The sequence below is a fragment of the Echiichthys vipera genome (assembly GCF_963691815.1).
Source record: "Echiichthys vipera genome assembly, chromosome: 23".
In the NCBI taxonomy this organism is placed as follows: Eukaryota; Metazoa; Chordata; class Actinopteri; order Perciformes; family Trachinidae; genus Echiichthys; species Echiichthys vipera.
Window position 1 is genome coordinate 14,010,414 of NC_139848.1, and position 22,019 is coordinate 14,032,432.

Below are 22,019 nucleotides of genomic sequence, written 5' to 3' on the forward strand. Positions count from 1 at the left end.
TTAAGTTCAGACAACAGGTAAGTTTAGACGACAAAAGGTGACGGTTGAGTTTAGACGACGGTTAAGTTTAGGCGACAAAAGGAGACGGTTAAGTTTAGACGACGGTTAAGTTTAGGCAACAAAAGGCAACGGTTAAGTTTAAATGACAAAAGGTGACGGTTAAGTTTAGACGACAAAAGGTGACAGTTAAGTTTAGACAACGGTTAAGTTTAAGCGACAAAAGGAGACGGTTAAGTTTAGACGAGAAAAGGAGATGGTTAAGTTTAGGCGACAAAAGGAGACGGTTAAGTTCAGACTACTTAAGGTGACGATTAAGTTCAGACGACAAAAGGCGACGGTTAAGTTCAGACGACAAAAGGAGACGGTTAAGTTAAGACATCAAAAGGAGACGGTTAAGTTAAGACATCAAAAGGTGACGGTTAAGTTTGACCATTTAAGCTCTCTAGCCTGAAGGAAAGATTTGACTGCAGGGCTTTTACAGTTACAGTGTTTTTCCTCAGTGGTATTGACCTTAACTTGAAAGGATCAGAACAGTCCGGCTGTCATCTTATCGTTTCACACTCTGGGAATCCGCGGGCAGCAAGAGTGGAAATTGGTGGAAATTGGTGGAAATGTGAGGATGCGGCGGCGAACCCGGCAGTGAGGCTTAACAAGCTTTCTGCTCTGACCCCAGCTGTGCTCGGCCCCTCCGCGGACCGCTCTGCGGTGGTGTGTGGTGTGTGACAGAGCTGTCACAGGTATCAAGCCTGTGTGTGGATAATCCACCCACTGTAGAGAGGGCCGGAGGGAGGAGAGGAGAGGGCAGTAGGGGGATCTCCATGGGACTGACAGCTTGTCCAGGTGGGGGACGATGGGTGACAGTGATGGAGAGGGAGGGGCTCCAACACACTGTCCCTGTTCATGGGTCACTGCTGTTCTGTTTGTCGTTCAGATTTGTGCATTGAAAGCAGATAATACAGTGCATAAACATACCGAACCAGGGGCGTGCACAGACTTTTTGAAGGGCAGGGGCGAAAAGGAGAAAAAAAGGGCACTTATAGTGTTCCTTGCCACTGAAGAGGGAACTTTAGCGCACGTTTTGGCTCCCAGAGGGAACTTGGGCGCGTTTTGGCTCCTAGAGGGCACTTTAGCGCACGTTTTGGCTCATAGAGGGCACTTTAGCACAGGTTTCCTAGAGGGCACTTTAGCAAGTGTTGTGGCTCCTAGAGGGCACTTTAGCTTTTTTTGCTCCTAGATAGGTACTAACCATAGGTATTTTTGCTGATGTAAAATCAAAAAAGAGCAAGTTGAGTTGAGCTATTGTGTGCAGCGAATAAGTGTTAGCTGGCTAGCGCTAGCATTAGCTGGTAACTTAAGGGCTGATTTTCAACCAGTAGTACTCACAAAAGTAACAAGTACTATCCACAACTTATGCTAATGGAAAATCAAAAAAGAGCAAGTTGTGTTGAGCTGGATTAGCCAAAATTAGCTGGTAGCTTAAAGTATATTTCCGACGTAAATGCATCCTATGGTCTTTTTTTGGCATATATATCCATACCAAATTAGCTGTCGAGACATTGACATTAGCCATTTTTTCGTTAATCACATATTTACAGAGAAATCCCGGAAAGTCGCCAACAACCAGACAGGGCTAACACTGATTAGCTTGAGGCGGTGCGCTCAACGCATCCAAAGCGTCTTTTTTAACCACTAATGCTGCTCAAAATAACAACAAACCTCTGCAGCAGCATGAGAAGAGTCCCTACACAGAAAACAAAGCACCAACAACGTAGTTAGAAAACCCAGAGTTTATAAAAATAAAAAAAAAGACTGTTTTACAATGCTACAAGTTTTAGCAGTCAGTTACATCCATCAGGCTGTTAACGCCCTTTTTAAAATACGATTTCCTGGTCCGAGCCTCGCATTTCTCCAACGCTGCAGCGCCGTGCTCTGCATTGTTTGAACAGAAAAAAACATATTTTTTCTCTTTCTTATGGATGAAAAAGATGTCAAACTGACCAAAGAGGCGACGGTTACGTTCACATGTCGTCTGTTTTGTTTCAACGGAGCGTTTGGACCCGGAAATCGTATTTTGAAAGGGTGTTACGTCAGACTGAACAGCCGGATACTGAGAGGCAGCCCGAAAAAGTTGATTACCGAACGCACCGGAGTTCAGTTCAAGGAGGGAAGTACGGAACCGAAGTGCAGCGCGTTCTGTTGAAGTTGAAGCGACACTTCCTTTTGTCCAAATATGGTCACGTCAGGCTTTAAAACAAACAAAAAAACAAAGGAAATGTTGTGACGTCATATTAGCTCCGTCCATCCCTCGTAAACATCTCCAGCTCTGAACACTGGACACACTTCCCTGCTCAGGCTGCATCTGGGTCACAAGTCGTTAAATCCCTTTGTTGCACGCGCACACACAAACATACACACACCGAACACACACACACACACACACTGGGACCACCGTCATCACCTCAGCCCCATCTGTCCCGCTAAAGCCGCACTACAAAATCCCACCGGGTCCACCAGGTCAACGTCCAAAGAGCAACAACACGTCGGACACGTTCATTAAAAACAGGATTTACGGTCGTTAAAGCACGAGTTACGGCTAAAGCAGTAATCATAATCCTGATTATGTTGGTCAGTGTATTAAACACATACGCGCACTGACTTTTATTGACTTTATTGGAACATATTAACTCAAATTGAAAAAAACACATCTTTTTAATAATGGATTTTTCTGATTTTTTCTGACATAATTAAACTGAAAAATGAATTAAATAAATAGTGAATTACGGTGTGATAAAAATGGATTAATAATAATAATAATAATTAATTCATCATAATAGAAGTCATAATTAGTGAACACAATTAATAAATTAATTAATAATAATAATAATTATTATACACATTTCAATAAAAATATCCAAAGCAAATAATAATAGTTCAATTAATTTGGAGAAACGTGTGCTAAAGTGCCCTCTAGGAGCCAAAACGTGTGCTAAAGTGCCCTCTAGGAGCCAAAACCTGTGCTAAAGTGCCCTCTAGGAGCCAAAACCTGTGCTAAAGTGCCCTCTAGGAGCCAAAACCTGTGCTAAAGTGCCCTCTAGGAGCCAAAACCTGTGCTAAAGTGCCCTCTAGGAGCCAAAACGTGTGCTAAAGTGTCCTCGGCCAAAATGTGTGCTAAAGTGCCCTCTAGGAGCCAAAACGTGTGCTAATGTGCCCTCTCGGACCCAAAACACATGCTAAAGTGCCCTCTAGGACCCAAAACACGTGCTAAAGTGCCCTCTTCAGTGGCGAGGACGCGTTTTATGTGCCCTTTTTTCCCTTTTCACCCCTGCCCTTCAAAAAAGTCTGTGCACGCCACTGTCCTGCGGTGAAGTATTTTTCCAGCAGCAGTGATCTCCCACAGGGGGTTGCCTCCATTTATTACAATTGTCGGTCAGACTGCTGCAGAAGAGGGTCAGCTGATAGAAGTGACCATAAAAAGAGAACAAACAGGGACAGGAGAGGAAGGAAGGCCCTCCGTACAACCATAACATAAAATCCAACGCAGACAAAAAAGAGGCCATGTTAGAGCCCAGCTGCACAGCTGTTGTTTTTCTTCTTTACTGTCAAACTCCACCGTAAAACGCTCCAGTTGTTCTGATGTTCACTCGAAATTCAGAAAATCAATCGACGGAGATGAGAAAACTGACCTCCCCCGTAGAACAAGGGGGAGCAGGCAGACATTCTGGTCAACCAAGCGTCAGCGCGCTTTATCGGTGCCGTTTTAACGCCGCCCGGACCCGTTCTGGAGAACCCACATCACACTGCAGCCATGTGGAGCTGCGACAGGTTTATGTGCAGGGGGGTGGGGAGGATGTCCATATAATAAACAATCAATATCTGTGATTACACATCAAGTTGACTCCGGAGGCCACTGATGACGGAGCGTTGTTGTCTCTGCCCTGACTTGCCGTTTTTTTTTTTCTTAGGCTGCGTTCCATCACCTCTGCCGCCGTGCCAAGTTGACGGAAGGGAAGAAAAATTACAGCGGTAATCGATATGGAGCGTGCACACACACACACACACACACACACACACAGAAGCATGTCAAAGCAGCTGCTAATCCTCTTTGTCAGGCAGCTCTTCCAGGCAGCAGAAGCTGACAGCAATGTAAACGGCTTGATTCAGTGTCACCCCCGACCCCCCGGCCGCGGAAAAACTAAACGTGAAATCAATGCTCTATTATTGGAATATGTAAAAACATCTTGCTACGGTGCACCAGTGTTACTGCCAACCTCACACACGGCACCAAATTCCACCTTCTACCGTACAGGTAAATCAGGATGTGAAGTCAGGATTTATGTGCTCACACTGAACGTGTCAGAGGAAGGAAAAAGACAGCCGGTCCACACCTGTGAACCACTCTGGATATTGATTATCTAAAAAAAATGATGGGAAAGGTAGAAGTTTGCTAGTGCTTACTTGGATGACAGATACTTTCCACAACTTTTGCTAATGGAAAACCAAAAAAGAGCAAGTTCAGTTGAGATGAAAATAACCATAAGTTAATGTTAGCTGGCTGGAGCTAGCAGTAGCGGGTAGCTTAAGGGTCAAGTTTAAAACCAATAGAATTAAAAGGAAGTAAGAGATACTATCCACAACTTCAGTCGAATTGTACTGTGCGTTTTTGTTTTTGTTACTTGACTTAATAATAATAAATCTCATAAAAAACTAATTTACATATATTATATTTAAAAATAATACATTTGACCATATAAATAAGATCAAATCTGAAACCATAAGACATATATTAAACATTTTGATAAAGTAACTGGCATAAAAGTGCCATAAGCTAAAGCTAGCTGGCTAGCAGTAGCATTAGCTGGTATCTTAAAGGCCAAGTTTAGTTTAAGTTAATACAGAGTTGAGTCAAGCTGTACTGTGTGGTGGAAAGCGCCACCAGCTACCAATAGCTGGCTAGAGCTAGCATTAGCTGGCTAGCAATAGCAATAGCTGGTTACTTAAGGGATGTTTTTCAAGTACTATCCACAACTTTTACCAAGTTAAAACCAAGAAGTAGCGAGTCAAGTTGTGTCGAGTCGTACCACGCGGAGGAAAAATGCCATAAGCTAACGTTAGCATAATTTACCAAATGAACATAATGCTGTGTTGAAGAAGACTTCAAACTAGAGACTGAGACATAAATTCATTAGGAAAATGTTTAATGAGGAAATAAATCAAGTGAAAAGTTTAGGCTCGTTTTCTTATTGACTTCTATGCAATTACACTTCTTCCAGTGTTTGACTGGACATTAGCGAGAACGTCACAATTGAAGATACATTCATCTTTATTACACAGTCTGTGGTTTAGCTCAGGGCAGCGCCATTCAATCGATGCTTAGTGCTCTGCCCTCTTGTTCAAATATGGTCCTGACCAAGATGGCGACGGCGAAAATGCCAGGCTTCAAAATGGTCGTCCACAAACGTCGACAAATGGTGACGTCACGGTGGCTACGTCCGTCCATTCTTTGGTCTGGACCGGTTCTGTGTGAAAAGCGTTGTTTTATATTAATAAAATTGACTTGACTATTGTGTCTTCCTAACATATACAAGTCTTTTTTCACTCAAGTCTACAACAAATGCATGCTGATGCCAGAGTTCCTGCAGAAAAATAAGTGGGTCACAGAGCGGAGGAGCTCATATTCATGCGTGTTCATTATGATTTATACGGGTTAGTTAGAGACGTAGCAGCTGCCACCTCCACGCTTGTGTCTTCAGAACATCAAAGCGGCGGCGGCGGCGGCCCGCTTAGTGGTCGGCCATCTTAACTCCTCTCATTCCCTGCCCTCTGGTTGTTGAGCGACACTCTCTTTTAATCAGCTTTGCATCTGGGGAACGCTCTGCCCCGAAGACATCATGCAAATGAGCCTCTGCGGTGGGTTTGCAGCCTGCCTGCTGAGGCCCGACGCGTTCTGGTGGTCCGCAGGAACACGCCGCCGTTATGTAAGATTGGATCCGTGCAGCAGTCTCACAGGAACTCAAAGTTTACCTCGCAACCCTTACTTCAGTTCTGGCAGAGAAGATGCTTGGTTTGTGGGGGCTTCCAGATGGATGGAGCTGGAAAGTGATCGTCCCTTTTTGGCTCAGGATCTGTGGGGGAGCATCCGGGTCAGCGACTGCGTTACTATGCACCTATCTTCAATAAAGTCCTGGTTGCTGCCTCTGTGATTTCTTTAGCGGTGAAAAAAAACGCCTCCACCACCCGTCTGCGTTTAGTTCATCCCATGTCAAGATAATAATTGAATTGAACCGGCCCTCGCAGCCAAGACATTATTTTCTGCATCAGACATTGGGCACTGCAAATTATGGATTTGAATTTAATGTTTAGACACTAATGATGCATGTGCAACTTTTTGTGCGCTTAAGAGCACGGTTAGCACCTCAAAAATGCTAAAACTAATTAGGGGGCGCTATAGAGCCAGCATGCCAAACCCAAACCCAAACGTGGCATCAAATCAAAGTAAATACTTTTCTGAACATGGGTGAAACACTCCGTTAGTCCTTAAACATGTGTTCGTAAAATAAAAATTGACGCACAGAATCCAAAATGGCTGACTTGCTCTCGGGCGTGAAAAAAATCCATAGCTGTACGTGCGCTCTTTAAGATGAGAGCAATGATCCCACCAGATTTCATGAACATCAAAAGAACTTTATCCCAACCGTGATGTGCGTTTGGGGGGGGGGGGGGGCGCTATGGAGCCCACTGGCCACGCCCGACCCCAACACTTTCGAACTTTGCAATTTTCGCCGCTTCTGACCCGTGTGCCAATTTCTGTGAGCCTAGGTGCATCCTAAGCCCCTCAAAAATGAGACCGCACAGTAGAAAAATATTAATAATTTCATCAAAGACAATAGCACCGTTTCTAATGACTCAATATCGGGGGCGGGAATCTTCGGGTGTCTCACGATTCGATCCAGAATCAATTTTGGACTCAAGATGATTCTCAATTCTGAATCATTTTTTGAATTAGTGCATGCTTTTATGTCATGCAATTATGGCATGAAAACATTAGATTATTCATTTTTTGACAAAGGTTACTATAACGTAAACACATAATCTTGGTTGATGTTGTTTACTTCCCCCATATTGGATCTTGCTTTTACAGTAGAAAGTGCTGCTATAATGTTACTCTACAACAGTCCATTGCTGCACGTAGCTAGCCACATGCTAACATTGGGGAAATCTATCATCTTAGACGATGTGTTCATTTTTCCACATTTTCAGATGTGATTCCTGCTGGAAAATGTTTGATTGTGTAGTTTTTGTGTTAATTTATTTTCAAAGGCTTTATTGGTCGTTTTTTATGCTAGAAAGTGCCGCTATAACGTTCCTCTACAGTCATTTCACTGCTACAAGTAGCTAGCTACATGCTAACATCAGGTAAAGTTGCATCCTGGTTCATGTTGTTCATTTCGCCCAAATTTGCATCTGATTTCAACTTGAAAATGTTTGATTATGTAGTTAATTTGTTTTAGAAGTTTTTATTGGTGATTTTTGACAGTAGAAAGTGCTGCTATAATGTCACTTGGCAGTCAATCCACTGCTACACTTAGCTAGCTACATAAGAATCAGAATCAGGTTTATTGCCAAGTAATATGCATTACAAGGAATTTGTCTAGATTTGACGGTGCTTACATGTAAACAGACATAAACATAAGCTACATGCTTACATCAGGCAAAAGGGGGTCATACCTATGTTCGCCCTTTTTCCTCAAAGGGGTCAGAGGACCCGGGGAACATAGGTACACTCCCCTTTTGCCGGATGTTAGCTTGTAGCTAGCTATGTAAACAAATTAACTACACAAAAATTTTCCAGCAGGAATCAGATCGGAATATTTCGCAGAAATGAACAATATCAACCAAGATGCAGCTTTCCCTGGCGTTAGCATGTAGCTAGCTACATGAAGCAGTGTGTGTAAACTCGTCTGTCGTTTTTTCAGATCACATTCCTGCTGGAACATGTTGGGTTGTGTAGTTTTTGGTTAAAATTGTATTTATTGTCATGTTCTCACGGTAAAAAAGTCTCTCTACATTCCGTAACTGTGTGTTGAAGCTAGCGTGTATTAACTAGCATCTACCAGGAAGCAGCTAGCTGTCCTTTAAAATAACCTCAGTGAAGCAGTCACCCCTCGTCTATTTGCAGTCGAGTTTCTTTCTCTCCTTGGAGAAATAAGTTGTCGGAGAGCTCGTCCTTGTCCAACCCTCTGTCTTTTCCGACTACACCTGCCTTTTTTTTAAAGGTCAGCGTCATCACAGCCCTTTATTCTGCCTTCATTGTGATTCCACACAGACACCCGCGCTATATTGATATTCATGTTGAAGTTGTGTATTCTCTCCTTTGACTGTGCTGTCTGAAACAACCGGGAGGAAAGAAAAAGTCAGTGTTGGCCGGGGAAACGCTACGATTTCAAGCGTTTGACAGACTGTCATCTACGGAGTGCAACAGATGCACCGGAGGGATTTGAGGGGCAGATGGGTTTTTTTCCCTTTCCGCCTCAACCTGCACGTGGACACGCGCTCATGAAACGGCCAGAAGTAGGATGTTGTTTTGAGTAAATCTCAATGATTCAAAGCCGTCTCGCTGACGGCTGCAGCCCCTACGACCTTTGACCCTGTCGTGTGTGATATCGCCTTATTTCCTGAGTAAGTGCTGCAGGATAGTCAAGATAATTACAAGCCGCATATGAATTTTCATCAATTATAGTTGGCAAGACTGCAGGCTCATTTTGCCTGAATTGAAACGCAGCGTAGCAGATCTGCGCAGTGTCGTGCACAAACTTTTTGAAGGGCAGGGGCGAAAAGGAAAAAAAGGGCACATATAGCACGTCCTTGCCACTGGAGAGGCCACTTTTGCACTTGTTTTGGCTCCTTGAGGGCACTTTAGCACGTGTTTTGGCTCCTAGAGGGCACCTTAGCACACGTTTTAGCTCCTAGAGTTCACTTTAGCACACGTTTTGGCTACTAGAGAACACTTTAATACACATTTTGGCCCCTAGAGGGCACCTTAGCACGTGTTTTGGCTCCTAGAGGGCACTTTAGCACAGGTTTTGGCTTCTAGAGGGCACTTTAGCACACATTTTGGTTACTAGAGAGCACATTAGCATGTGTTTTGGCTCCTAGAGAGCACTTTAGCACACATTTAGGCTGAAGGTCCTCGAGGCTGCATGTCTCCCCTCTCTCTCTCACCCCATTTCCTGTATGTCCTGTATAATAAAGGCTTGGAAAACTGCCAAAAAAGGATCTTTTAAAAAAAAAAAAAAACAGTTCCTCCAAATGGGCGTTCTGACAAAACAAAGCAGAGAAGAAGAAACCCTGGGAAACCTCTCAATCAGAGACGGCTAAGTGCAGCCGAATGACAGCAAAAATAGTCGCATTAGCTTTTAATCTGCGACGGCAGTGTGTCAGATGGTTGATTTGTTATCCCGGAGCTTACAGAGCCAGTTTCTCAGCAGTCCCAGTCACTCATCCGACATCAGCGCGGCCCATTTCCCCAACCCACCGCCTCCTGGGTGACGCGCATGACTCGCTTTCTTTCAGGTCAATCATCACCTTTCAAAAAAATATACCATTTCATACAAACGGCCGTATGTCATTTCCTCAGAATTGGTCCCATAATGGACCACTTTTGTCGGCACACCGAGGGAATCTTCCCTCCGTTGCTTTAAGTGTCTCACTTCAGAGCCGCACAATGCCTCATAAATAACCCGTGTTGAGTCTTCAATAGTGGACAAATTACAAACTATTTGAGGCCATGAAAGGAAAGGAATTATTATTATTATTTCACAATCGCTTTTCAAATGCAACCTGTGGTTTTGTCGAGGCACAAACGCACTAAGGCATCAAGTGACGCGCCTCATTCAGCCTGTGTCAGTGGATGCTCGCGTGCAGGCTGTTCTCATTCACTGTCCGTAAGTTTAACTATGAGAAATAATGAAAAGCAATTTCGTGACAACAGTGCGTGATATCGCGCAAAAAGGTTCTCCGCAGATGTTTGTATGATATCTTACCAAACAGAAGTGGACTGCGATGGTTATGTTTGACGTCGCCTTTTGTTGTCAAAACTTAACCGTCGCCTTTAGTCGTCTAAACTTAACCACCGCCTTTTGTCGTCTAAACTTAACAGTCCCCTATTGTCGTCTAAACTTAACCGTCGCCTTTGGTCGTCTGAACTTAACTGCCGCCTTTTGTTGTCTGAAGTTAACCGTCGCCTTTTGTCGTCTAAACTGAACCGTCACCTATTGTTGGCTAAATTTAACCGTCGCCATAAGTCGTCTAAACTTAACCGTCACTTTTTGTCGTCTAACCTTAACCGTCGTCTTTTGTTGCCTAAACATAACCGTCACCTTTAATCATCGTGACTTAAACCTAGGAACACCCATCAGTAGCGTGTATCGCAGTAATGTAGCTGAGTTTTGTTTTCCTCACAATTGTACGTTTTATTTCCAACCTTTCCCCTCATTATTCCAGTCACCATTGAGCCGTTATCCAGAAATAACATCTGGATGTCACATTAGCATCTTATTCTGCGCGGTTGAAGACGTCACTGAGGCCGGGCCCTGCAACCTGAATGAAGACATAATATATTAACGCTAAATGTTTCGTTGAACAGAGACGACCAGCTTGTTCCAGACGACTCAAAGGTGTCTGTGAATATATACAACTGGCTTTTTTTTTCTCTTTTTGTTTTGCTCTCTGTTATGGCTGAAGAGCAGGATGTCTGCGGAGAAGGCTCGATATAGCTTTATTCAACACCGGCAGACAGTCAGTACATGAAAGACAGCGCTTCCCTTCACTTTCAGGAAGGAAAAACGCTGCTGTCAGAAAGTATTACTGAAGTTCTCTTATCTGCACACCATCATGTCTTGCATTAGGGTGGAAGAGGTATGGAAATGAGAGAGACAGAAGGAAGAGTCGGGGGGGGGCAAATAGTTGACAAACGCATGCTAAAGTTTCTCCTAGGAACCAAATCGTGTGCTAAAGTGGCCTCTAGAGACCAAAATGTGTGCTAAAGTTCCCTCTAGAGACCAAAATGTGTGCTAAAGTTCCCCTAGGAGCCAAAATGTGTGCTAAATTGCCATTTAGCAGCCAAAACACACGCTATAGTGCACCGGAGACCAAAACGTGTGCTAAAATGTCCTCTAGCAGCCAAAACATGTGCTTAAGTGCCACCTAGCAGCCAAAATGTGTGCTAAAGTGCCCTTTAGGAGCCAAAACGCGTGCTAAAGTGCCCTCGAGCTTCATTATGGTGGTATCTTCCTAGCAATAAAAAGAACTCCTATAACTAGCATAACTGCTACAGCCATGAGGTGTATATACTTATTTTTTAGCCTGTTAGGGCACACTAACACTGTCTATCCGTACCATGCCTAAACAGGTTTTACGGGTAAAGTCTAGTTCGTTGACTAGTGTGAGTGCAACTGCACCGCGCCTAGCTGCGACCGGCTTGCCGGCCACGGACCGTTTGGGAGAGGTGGGCTTTTGTAAAGCACGTCTGCACATGTACGAGAACGAGTGTGCGCACGTGTACGAGCACGAGCACGAGGCCTACAGCGGGTCTGACGTCATTTTTTGTGCGCCTGTTCGGACATAGAAAAAAAAAAGACAGACCATGTGCTAACCTCAGGGAACGCTGCATCTTTGGTTAATGTTGTTAATTTATGCCAAATTTGGATCTTATTTCAACTGGAAGATTTTTAATAATATATTTAATTTGTTTTTAAAGCCTTTAGTGCTATTTTTTGACATTAGAAAGTGCTGCTATTACGTTACTCTACAGTCAGTCTACTGCTACACGTAGCTAGCTACATGCTAACGTTAAGGAAAGTTGCATCTTGGTTCCATGTTCCATTCTCCACATTTTCAGATCTGATTCTAGCTGGAAAATGTTTGATTGTGAAGTTAATTTGGTCTAAAAGCCTTTATTGGTGATTAATGGCGATTCTAATGCTACGAGGAGTTGTCCCTCACCGTTCACGACCGTACAGGTTTTTTCAGATATAAGGTCCCACGGCGGTCCACCAAAAGGTCCAACGCCACTTACATATACATTTCAGTTCCCTTTAACCGCCGCCATAAGATCGAACTTCTCTCTGGTCGGTTATCAACTATTTCTCTACCCAGGCCAACGTGACTCAACGTGAAGCAACATGAGGGCGGAGGAGAGGGGCCAGTGGACTCTGCTGATTAGTCCTGACCGCGGCGGTGGCACACACAGAGCGCCATTTGTCATGTTGTTTTGCCAAAGCGACAGATGACTCGGCTCCCCCCTCACTCCCGTCATGTGCGCCAAGATAAAAAAGCATGCAGGTTGTTTTTCTTTTTCTTGCAGCAGGATTGGAGCTGCAGCTGCAGCCTCCTGCCTCTCTGTGTCAAAAGGCGTCGCCTCGTCGGATAGGGGATTGTCATGAGGCCGCCGCGGTGACACCACATTTCCCTCCAAGTGCTGGCGCCGCTCCATGGCCAGAGGGGGAGAGTTTTTGTTTGGAGTGGTAATGACCTCCTCCCAGGCTCGACTGTCCTTGCAGACTCGGAGGAGTCATGACGGAGGCGGAAGAGAAGGCTGCTGGGAGGCTGAGCACCTGCCCTCTGGCTATGACAGACGCCACGTACAGAAGGATGCAGAGCGACATGAAGGAAATGGAGAAACTCCTTTTCTTCAAAGCCAAACTGTAAGGCAATGACAAAAGTGGGCTCTGAGTTTGTCTCAGTGCAGAAACGTGTTATTAACCACCCCGACAAACTTAAACGAATGAAAATATCCCCTAGTATGAAAAAAGAAGGTTTGAAATCGATAAAAAGCTAAAAAGCAGAACTCTCTTCTCTGAAATGCTGGGTCAAGAACTACATGTTAATATACGTTAGCGCTTTAATAGTAATTCCCATCATGTGTTAGCATTAAGCTAACAGACTTTTAATGTTTTTTTTATTGTAAATAAGTAAACAGTAACATTTAATGGATTTAACTCTCATTAATTGCCTCGTGGCTGGAGAAGTAATGCTAGCTCTAGGTGTTATTTTTCTTGTTAGCATGAAGCTAATTTCCTTTAGCACGTTAATGCAAATTCCCATTATGTGTTAGCATTAAGCTAACAGACCTTTTAAGTACTATTTTATTGTAAATAAGTAAACAGTAACATTTAATGGATTTAACTCTTACTATTTGCCTTGTGGTTGTAAAAGTAATGCTAGCTCTTGGCGTTATTTTTCTTGTTAGCATGAAGCTGATTTCCTTTAGTACGTTACTGCAAATTCCCATTATGTGTTAGCATTGAGCTTACAGACTTTTTTAAAAAAGCATCTCATGGTTCTAGCAGTTATGCTAGCTATTTTCTTGTTGATATCACAATCGCAAAGCTAATTTCTGATTCTTGATGATCGAGCTAACAGACTTGAATTAAACATTTTAATTGTAAATCAGTAAACATTGCACTGATACAAATGAACAGTAACATTTAACAGACTAAGTAATAATTATTTACCTCATGGTTGTAGCAGTGATGCTAGCTCTAGGAGCTATTTTTCTCGTTGGCACGTTAATGGCAATTCCTTTTATGTGTTAGCATTAAGCTAACATACTTTTAAAGTATTTTTTTAAATGAACAGTAACATTTAACAGATTAAACTCTAATTATTTACCTTGTGGTTGTAGCAGTACTGCTAGCTCTAGGCGTTATTTTTCTTGTTAGCATGAAGCTAATTTCGATAGCACGTTTTTAGCAATTCCCATTATGTGTTAGCATTGAGCTGACAGACTTTTAAATGTAATTATAAATCAGTAAATATTATAATGATACAAATAAACGGTAACATCTAACAGACTAAAAACTTATATGTGGTTTTAGTAATTGTGCTAGCTGTAGCAGTTTTTTTCTTGTTAATTCCATTATCGCTTTCATAGTAATTCTCATTATGTGTTTGCATCAAGCTAACAAACTTTATACGAATTTTTTTTGGGTAAATCAGTAAACGGTAACATTTAACGGATTAAAACACTAATTGTTTGCCTTGTGGCTGTACAATACAAGTTTTGCTAGCTAAGGGCGTTATTTTTCTTGCCATCGCAATGCGGATTTCCATTAGCGCATTAATGGCAATTCCCAATATGTGTTAGCATTGAGCTAACAGCCATTTTCAGTAAAAATATTTTTTTGTAAATCATCTAACAGGCTAAAAACTAAGTATGTACACCTCATGGTTGTATGAGTTATGCTTGTTATAGGAGTTAAATTTCTTGCTAGGATGATACCACCATCATGAGGCTAGGGGGCACTTAAGCACGCGTTTTGGCTCCATGAGGGCACTTTAGCATGCGTTTTGGTTCCATGAGGGCACTGTAGCACGCATTTTGGCTCCATGAGGGCACTTTAGCACACGTTTTTCAACAATTGGGCCACAAGGGTCAAATCAGCTGCAGGGTTCCTTTTTTTCCACTCTCCCTCTGGTTTGTAAATACAGCGCAGATCAGCAACACGTCTCCATCAGGCGACCATCACCAGTCCTCTCATGTCTAGACACATGGACGGTGTGTGTGTGTGTGTGTGTGTGTGTGGGGAGGGGGTGGGGGGGAGGGGAGATGGAGAGAAAATGGAGAGTGCCATGTGCCTGTGACAGATCCCAGAGCAGCCTAATGAAGCTCACTGTTACTCCGGCTCATGCGAGGCCAGATGGCTCTCAGTGTTGTCCAAGAGACCTCATTCTGGCACCCCAGAAGTGTCCACGCACTGATGAACCTCAAAAGGTGACTTAACCGTCTCCTTTTGTCGTCTAAACTTAACCGTTGCCTTTTGTCGTCTTAACTTAACCGTCACCTTTTGTCGTCTTAACTTAACAGTCACCTTTTGTCTTCTAAACCAAGCCGTCGCCGTTTGTCATCTAAACTTAATCGTCGCCTTTTGTCGTCAAAACTTAACCTTCATCTTTTGACATCTTAAATTAACCGACACCTTTTGTGGTCTAAACCTAACCGTCGCCTTTTGTCTTCTCAACTTAATGGTCACCTTTTGTCTAAACTTAACCATCGTCTTTTTTCGTACAAAGGTAACAACCGTAGCATTGTGAAGATCACCATAGCCGTGTAAAGGTATCAACCATAGTCGTGTAAAGGTAACAACCGTAGCTGTATGAAGGTAACCGTAGCTGTGTGAAGGTAACCGTAGCCTTGCGAAGGTAACCGTAGCCGTGCAAAGGTAACAACCGTAGCAGTGTGAAGGTTACCGTAGCCATGCGAAGGTAACAACCCTAGCTGTGCGAAGGTAACAACCTTAGCTGTGTGAAGGTAACCATAGCTGTGTGAAGGTAACAACCCTAGCCGTGTGAAGGTAACAACCGTAGCTGTGTGAAGGTAACCATGGTCGTGTGAAGGTAACCGTAGCCGTGTGAAGGTAACCATAGCTGTGTGAAGGTAACAACCGTAGCTGTGTGAAGGTAACCATAGCCGCGTGAAGGTAACAACCGTAGCCGTGTGGAGGTAACCATAGCCGCATGAAGGTAACAACCGTAGCCGTGTGGAGGTAACAACCGTAGCCGTGTGAAGGTAACCATGGTCGTGTGAAGGTAACCGTAGCTGTGGGAAGGTAACCATAGCTGTGTGAAGGTAACAACCGTAGCTGGGTGAAGGTAACAACCGTAGCCGTGTGAAAGTAACAACCGTAGCTGTGTGAAGGTAACAACCGTAGCTGCGTTAAGGTAACCATAGCCACGTGAAGGTAACAACCGTAGCTGTGTGGAGGTAACAAACGTAGCTGTGTGAAGGTAACAACCGCAGCCGCGTGAAGGTAACCGTAACTGTGTGAAGGTAACCGTAGCCGTGTGAAGGTAACCGTAGCTGTGTGAAGGTAACCGTAGCCTTGCGAAGGTAACCGTAGCCGTGCAAAGGTAACAACCGTAGCAGTGTGAAGGTTACCGTAGCCATGCGAAGGTAACAACCCTAGCTGTGCGAAGGTAACAACCTTAGCTGTGTGAAGGTAACCATAGCTGTGTGAAGGTAACAACCCTAGCCGTGTGAAGGTAACAACCGTAGCTGTGTGAAGGTAACCATGGTCGTGTGAAGGTAACCGTAGCCGTGTGAAGGTAACCATAGCTGTGTGAAGGTAACAACCGTAGCTGTGTGAAGGTAACCATAGCCGCGTGAAGGTAACAACCGTAGCCGTGTGGAGGTAACCATAGCCGCATGAAGGTAACAACCGTAGCCGTGTGGAGGTAACAACCGTAGCCGTGTGAAGGTAACCATGGTCGTGTGAAGGTAACCGTAGCTGTGGGAAGGTAACCATAGCTGTGTGAAGGTAACAACCATAGCTGGGTGAAGGTAACAACCGTAGCCGTGTGAAAGTAACAACCGTAGCTGTGTGAAGGTAACAACCGTAGCTGCGTTAAGGTAACCATAGCCACGTGAAGGTAACAACCGTAGCTGTGTGGAGGTAACAAACGTAGCTGTGTGAAGGTAACAACCGCAGCCGCGTGAAGGTAACCGTAACTGTGTGAAGGTAACCGTAGCCGTGTGAAGGTAACCGTAGCTGTGTGAATCTCGGTTGTGAGCAGTAGTACAGTTGTACCTCTGAACCAACTGTACTACTTGAGCGCAGTGAGCCGAGGGCGGTGTCAGTGATCCAATGACAGTGACAACTGTCCGACAGGGTGATGAGTTCCTGATGACTCCTCTCGCTCTGCTCACACGCGCCTGCACCACCCCCACTGCGGCCGGAGGCGCCCGTTTGAATCATCTGAACAGCAACACCCAGAAACGTGTGTGTGTGAGGCAAGGGGACCGCGGCGTCCCTGTCACAGCATTTAGCCTATTTTATATATATATATATATATATATTATATAAAATATATAGAGGAGAGGAGCTATGAACATCAGTTTATCTTTGGTACGGAGTCTTAGGAGTGCCGTAAAAAAAAATAAAAAAAAAATGTTAAGAATAGGACAATAAATGAGAAAAACAAATGTGGAAATATTAAGAGAAATAAATTAATCGAAAAATGTGGAAATATAAAGAATAAAAGAATAAATAGGTGAATAAATAAATAAATGTTGAAACATTAAGTAAAGAAGACTAAAATAATAAAAAGGTAAGTTAAAAAACAGTTAAAATAAATGTAAAACATTATATAAAGAAAATTAATAGAAATAAACAAAAATATACAGTAATTTGCATGCAATAATGTTTACATTTAAAATATATGAACACATATATACAGAAATAAATAATTGATAGAAATATACAAAAACAAAAAGTAATTTTCATGCAATAAACAAATAAATTTACTGTATATACTGTATTTAAAATGTATGAATATGTATATACAGCAATAAATAAGAGACGAATAAAAAAAAAATATATTAAATACAAATAATAATTAAAATTATTAATAGAAATATACAAAAACAAAGTCATTTTCATGCAATAAATAAATAAATATACAGTATATACTGTATATTTAAATATATGAACACGTATATACAGCAATAAATAAATGACAAATAATAAAAATATATTACATTAAATAGAAATAATAATTAAAAATAATTAATAGAAATATACAAAAACAAAAAGTAATTTTCATGCAACAAATAAATACATATTTAAACTGTATATTTAAATATATGAATACATATATACAGAAATAAGTTAATTACATAATAAAAGAAAATTAATAGAATTAATATGCAAAAATATACAGTATTTGCATGAAATATATATATTTAAAATATATGAATACATATATACAGAAACAAATGAACAAATGGATTATTTTCATAATAACCCATTTATATTTTACCTTTATATTCCCTCATGTTTTTATCTCCTTATTAATTATTGTTTTAATTTATCTAAATATTTCCACATTTGTTTTCTTATTCTTTTACAAATTTATTCTTTGTGTTTCGGCATTCCTGTGACTCCATACACGTTATCGAAGGTACAAGACCATGATGAAACTTCACTCATAGGTGAAAGCGGTTTTTGCATAATGGCGCTCTATTATTCCTAATGAAACCAATGGGAGCATCTCAGTTTGCTCACTGCTGTTTTGGCTCACAGCCTTGAGTCGTGTCACTTCTCCATGCACAGATGGCTTCCCTCCGGTGACTGCGGCGACACAAGCGTGTGATTTGAGCGCGCGGGGTGAATCTACTGTGTGTCAATTAGTGGAGAAGGGACGGCGTCTTCTGTCAGGGACTCGCGCGCTTTGTGGTGTGTTTTTCGCATCAAAGTCTGCAGCCTAACGAGATCGCCGTTTCCACGGTGTCACTCTGGATTCCTCTCACCTGCCTGTGTCTATCTCTGTCCTCATCTGCATTCTCTCTCTCTCTTCTGTCTTTTCTCTCTTTCTCTCTGCAGTGCACTCTTTTCCAGAAACACCTTTTCCCCGCGGCGTTTGGGCGACTAAATATAGTGACTGGTGCAGACAGCTCGGCTTTATGACAAATGGAAAGCAGAGCAGAGCATCCGTGAGCATGAGGAAGTGCTGTTGCTTCGCTTCCCACAATGAGGCACATGCAACAGCACTAGCGCTGTCACTAGGCAGCGGGGGCCTGGTAGCCCAATTGTTAAAAAATGCAAGCAAAATGCCCTCTTGGAGCCAAAATGCCGTGCAAAAGTGCCCTCTAGGAGCCAAAACATGTGCAAAAGTGACATCTAGGAGCCAAAATGTGTGCTGAAGTGCTCTCTAGCCAATACGTGTGCTATATAGCCCTGTAGGAATCAAAATGTGTGCTAAGGTGACCTCTAGGAGCCAAAACGTGTTCTAAAGTGCCCTCTAGGACCCAAAACGTGTGCTAAAGTGCCCTCTAGGAGCCGAAACATGTGCTAAAGTGACATCTAGGAGCAAAAATGTGTGCTAAAGTGCCCTTTATGAGCCAAAACATGCGCTAAAGTGCCCTCTAGGAGCCAAAACATGTGCTAAAGTGACATCTAGGAGCCAAAACGTGTGCTAAAGTCCCTAATAGAAGCCAAAATGCGTGCTAAAGTTCCCTCTAGAAGCCAAACATGTGCTTAAGTGCCCTCTAGGAGCCAAAACGTGTGTTAAAGTGCCGTATAGAAGCCAAAATGTGTGCTAAAGTACCATCTATGAGCCAAAACATGTGCTAAAGTCCCCTCTAGGAGCCAAAACATGCCAAAACATGCTAAAGTGTCCTGTTCAGTGGCGAGGAAGCGCTATATGTGTCCTTTTATTTCTTTTTCACCCCTGCCCTGTGCACATCACTGATTAAATGGATTTACTTAAACTTTAACGTTTACTAATTGACGATAAATATCAAATCAAATAGTCAGTTAGCTCAATGCTAAATGACAATTGGAATTGCCATCAAAGCGCTAACAGAAATTAGCATCACAATTACAATTTCATCCTTAATAAAATAAAATTACATGTGTGCTCAGTGGTTAGAGCAGTCGCCCCATGTACAGAGGCTGAAGGTCCTCGAGGCCGCGGGTTCGACTCCGACTGAATTATCAAATACAGTTATTATTCCCTTTACAGCCTTTTGTTATTTCTTCCCAAAGTGAGACTGCAGTTCTCACTTTCAAGCCTTTCAAGAGGATTCCCACTTTCTTAACTTCTCAGACGTATAAGACGCTCCTTCAGCATTAAACTCCACTGCATCTTTACCCACTGACGTCATCTGCGTTCATAAATTTCCCAGTGTATTGATGTAACAGTCTGAAACTCTGGCTGGGGTTTAGTAAGTGTGCCCCCGCGGGATCAGCCTCACTCCCACTCAGATCAGACTTTATAAAGAGAACGTCTAAAAAACATGGACCCCCCCCGCGATAAAAATTACACTCAACTATTCAAAATTACACAAATGTCTTTTCAGACTTCACATTTTTCACATTTTAGATCCACTTCTAAAAAGACATGATTGAAATGGCGGAACAAATACCATTTGAAAAATATATTTCTGACTCCACATCCATCTCTGGACAGTACATGCCTGACCTACTAATTTAACAGTTAAAGTCTAATTCCCACGCAAGATAATAATGTGGTCTTACATGCATTTTTTTCAACTATTAACAGAGAAATCCTGGAGGGTTGCTAACTGCCAGACGTGGCTAACAGTCATTAGCTCGGGGCAGTACGACGAAGGCATTCAAACGTCTTTTTTAACCACTAATTCTGCTGAAAATAACAGCAAACCTCTGCAGTAGCATAAGAGTCCCTACACAGAAAACAAAGCACCAATGGGCTCCTTCCTTTAGGATTGACTTTGGTAATCCACTTGAATGGACTTTACTATGAGAGGAGCTGGTACAGGGGCCAGTAGGTAAGTCTTTAAAACACTCTTTTAATAAACTCTGGGTTCACTAACTTCTTTGTTGGTGCTTTGTTTTCTGTGTGGGGACTCTTCTCATGCTACTGCAGAGGTTTGGTTATTTTGAGCAGTATTAGTGGTTTGTGGTGCCCTGAGCTAATCAGTGTTAGCCACGTCCAGCTGTTAGCCACTCCCCCAGATTTCTCCGTTAGTAGAAAAACTGTCTCAATGGCTTCTTTGATGAGTGTAAGTGCCGTAAAAGACCACGGGATGATTTTTACGCCGTATTACACTTTACGTAAGCAGTGATAAGTTGTTGGCTGTTAAAAACAAATAAACAAAAAAGGTGAGCACAGTAAATGATTCATGTGCAGTACTTTTTGAATGATATAGTCGAAACAAAGTTGTGATTTATGGTGGTACGGTATGAGTTGCATACAGGCAACACCGTCGGTTGTGTTCTCCAAGTCCTGAAGTCGGATCTGCACTCCGGTCTCAGAAATAGGCAAATAGACGCCCTGACAAACACTCACCGTGTCCGATGCTCTGACAGAAACTGGCCAGAGTCTAAAAAAGTCTGTCCCTCACAGCGTTATCAGCCTCTTCTCAGACTCAGACGTTTTCTCGGGCAACAACACATTCAGAAGCCAAACCTTTACGTCAAAGGCGAGATAAAGTGTCCCTAAGTGAGACAGCGACTGCTTTCATCTCACAGAGGGAACAGAAGAAGATGCACGGAGCTCCGGTGCAGATACCAGCTCCAATCAGGACGGGACAATTTTCCCAGCATGCAATTTTTGAGGCTGCAGGATGATTAATTGGAAAGGCTACAAAAGTGAGGCTTCGCTTAATTTGCAAAAGACAACGTTCTCCTACAGTTCGTTGCATCGGCAGGAGCCAGAAAACCCCTCAAACTATACAACCAAGGTGTGGGGGATAATGGATTCACTAAAAAGGGTTTTTCCTGAAAAGATGAGGTTCTACACGGAACCATTTTCACGTATTCTCATCAACAGGTTTGCGTGATATCTTAGGAAACGTTATGCACAATTGATGAAGCAAAGAGATGAAACCCTTATATAAAAGGGTTTTGGGAGAACCCCCTGTGTGGGTTCTAGATTAATCCCGTCCAATATAAAAGGGCTCAGTAGAACCCTGAGTTGGTTATAGATGAAACCCTAGGAATATAAACGGGTTCTCGATAAAACCTTTGGAATATAAATGGGTTCTATTTAAACCCTTGGAATGTAAATGGGTTGTCAGTAGTAGTAGTAGCGGTTCTAGATGAAACCCATGGAATAAATATATCTATATATATATGTATATATAGATATAAAGGTAGGAATATATAGGTTCTAGATGATCCCCTTGGAATATAAATGGGTTCTCAGTAGTAGTAGTAGTGGTTCTAGATGAAACCCGTGGAATAAATATATCTATATATATAGCTATATATATTTGTATATATAGATATAAAGGTAGGAATATATAGGTTCTAGGTGAAGCCCTTGGAAATATAAATGGGTTCTCAGTAGTAGTAGTATTAGTAGTTCTAGATGAAACACCTTGGAATATAAAAAGGTTCTAAATGAACCCCTTGGGATATAAATGGGTTCTCATTAGTAGTAGTAGTAGTTCTAGATTAATTCCATCCAATATAAAAGGGTTCTCAGTAGAACCCTGAGTTGGTTCTAGATTAAACCCTTAGGATAGAAATGAGTTCTTC

The 22,019-nt window shown here is 42.5% G+C and overlaps 1 protein-coding gene across 2 annotated transcripts in view; it reads right to left on the reverse strand.

The window, feature by feature from the left end:
• nlgn4xa (neuroligin 4 X-linked a) overlaps nucleotides 1–22,019 on the reverse strand; it is a 61,516-nt gene that overhangs the window by 39,119 nt on the left and 378 nt on the right. The window lies entirely within an intron of this gene.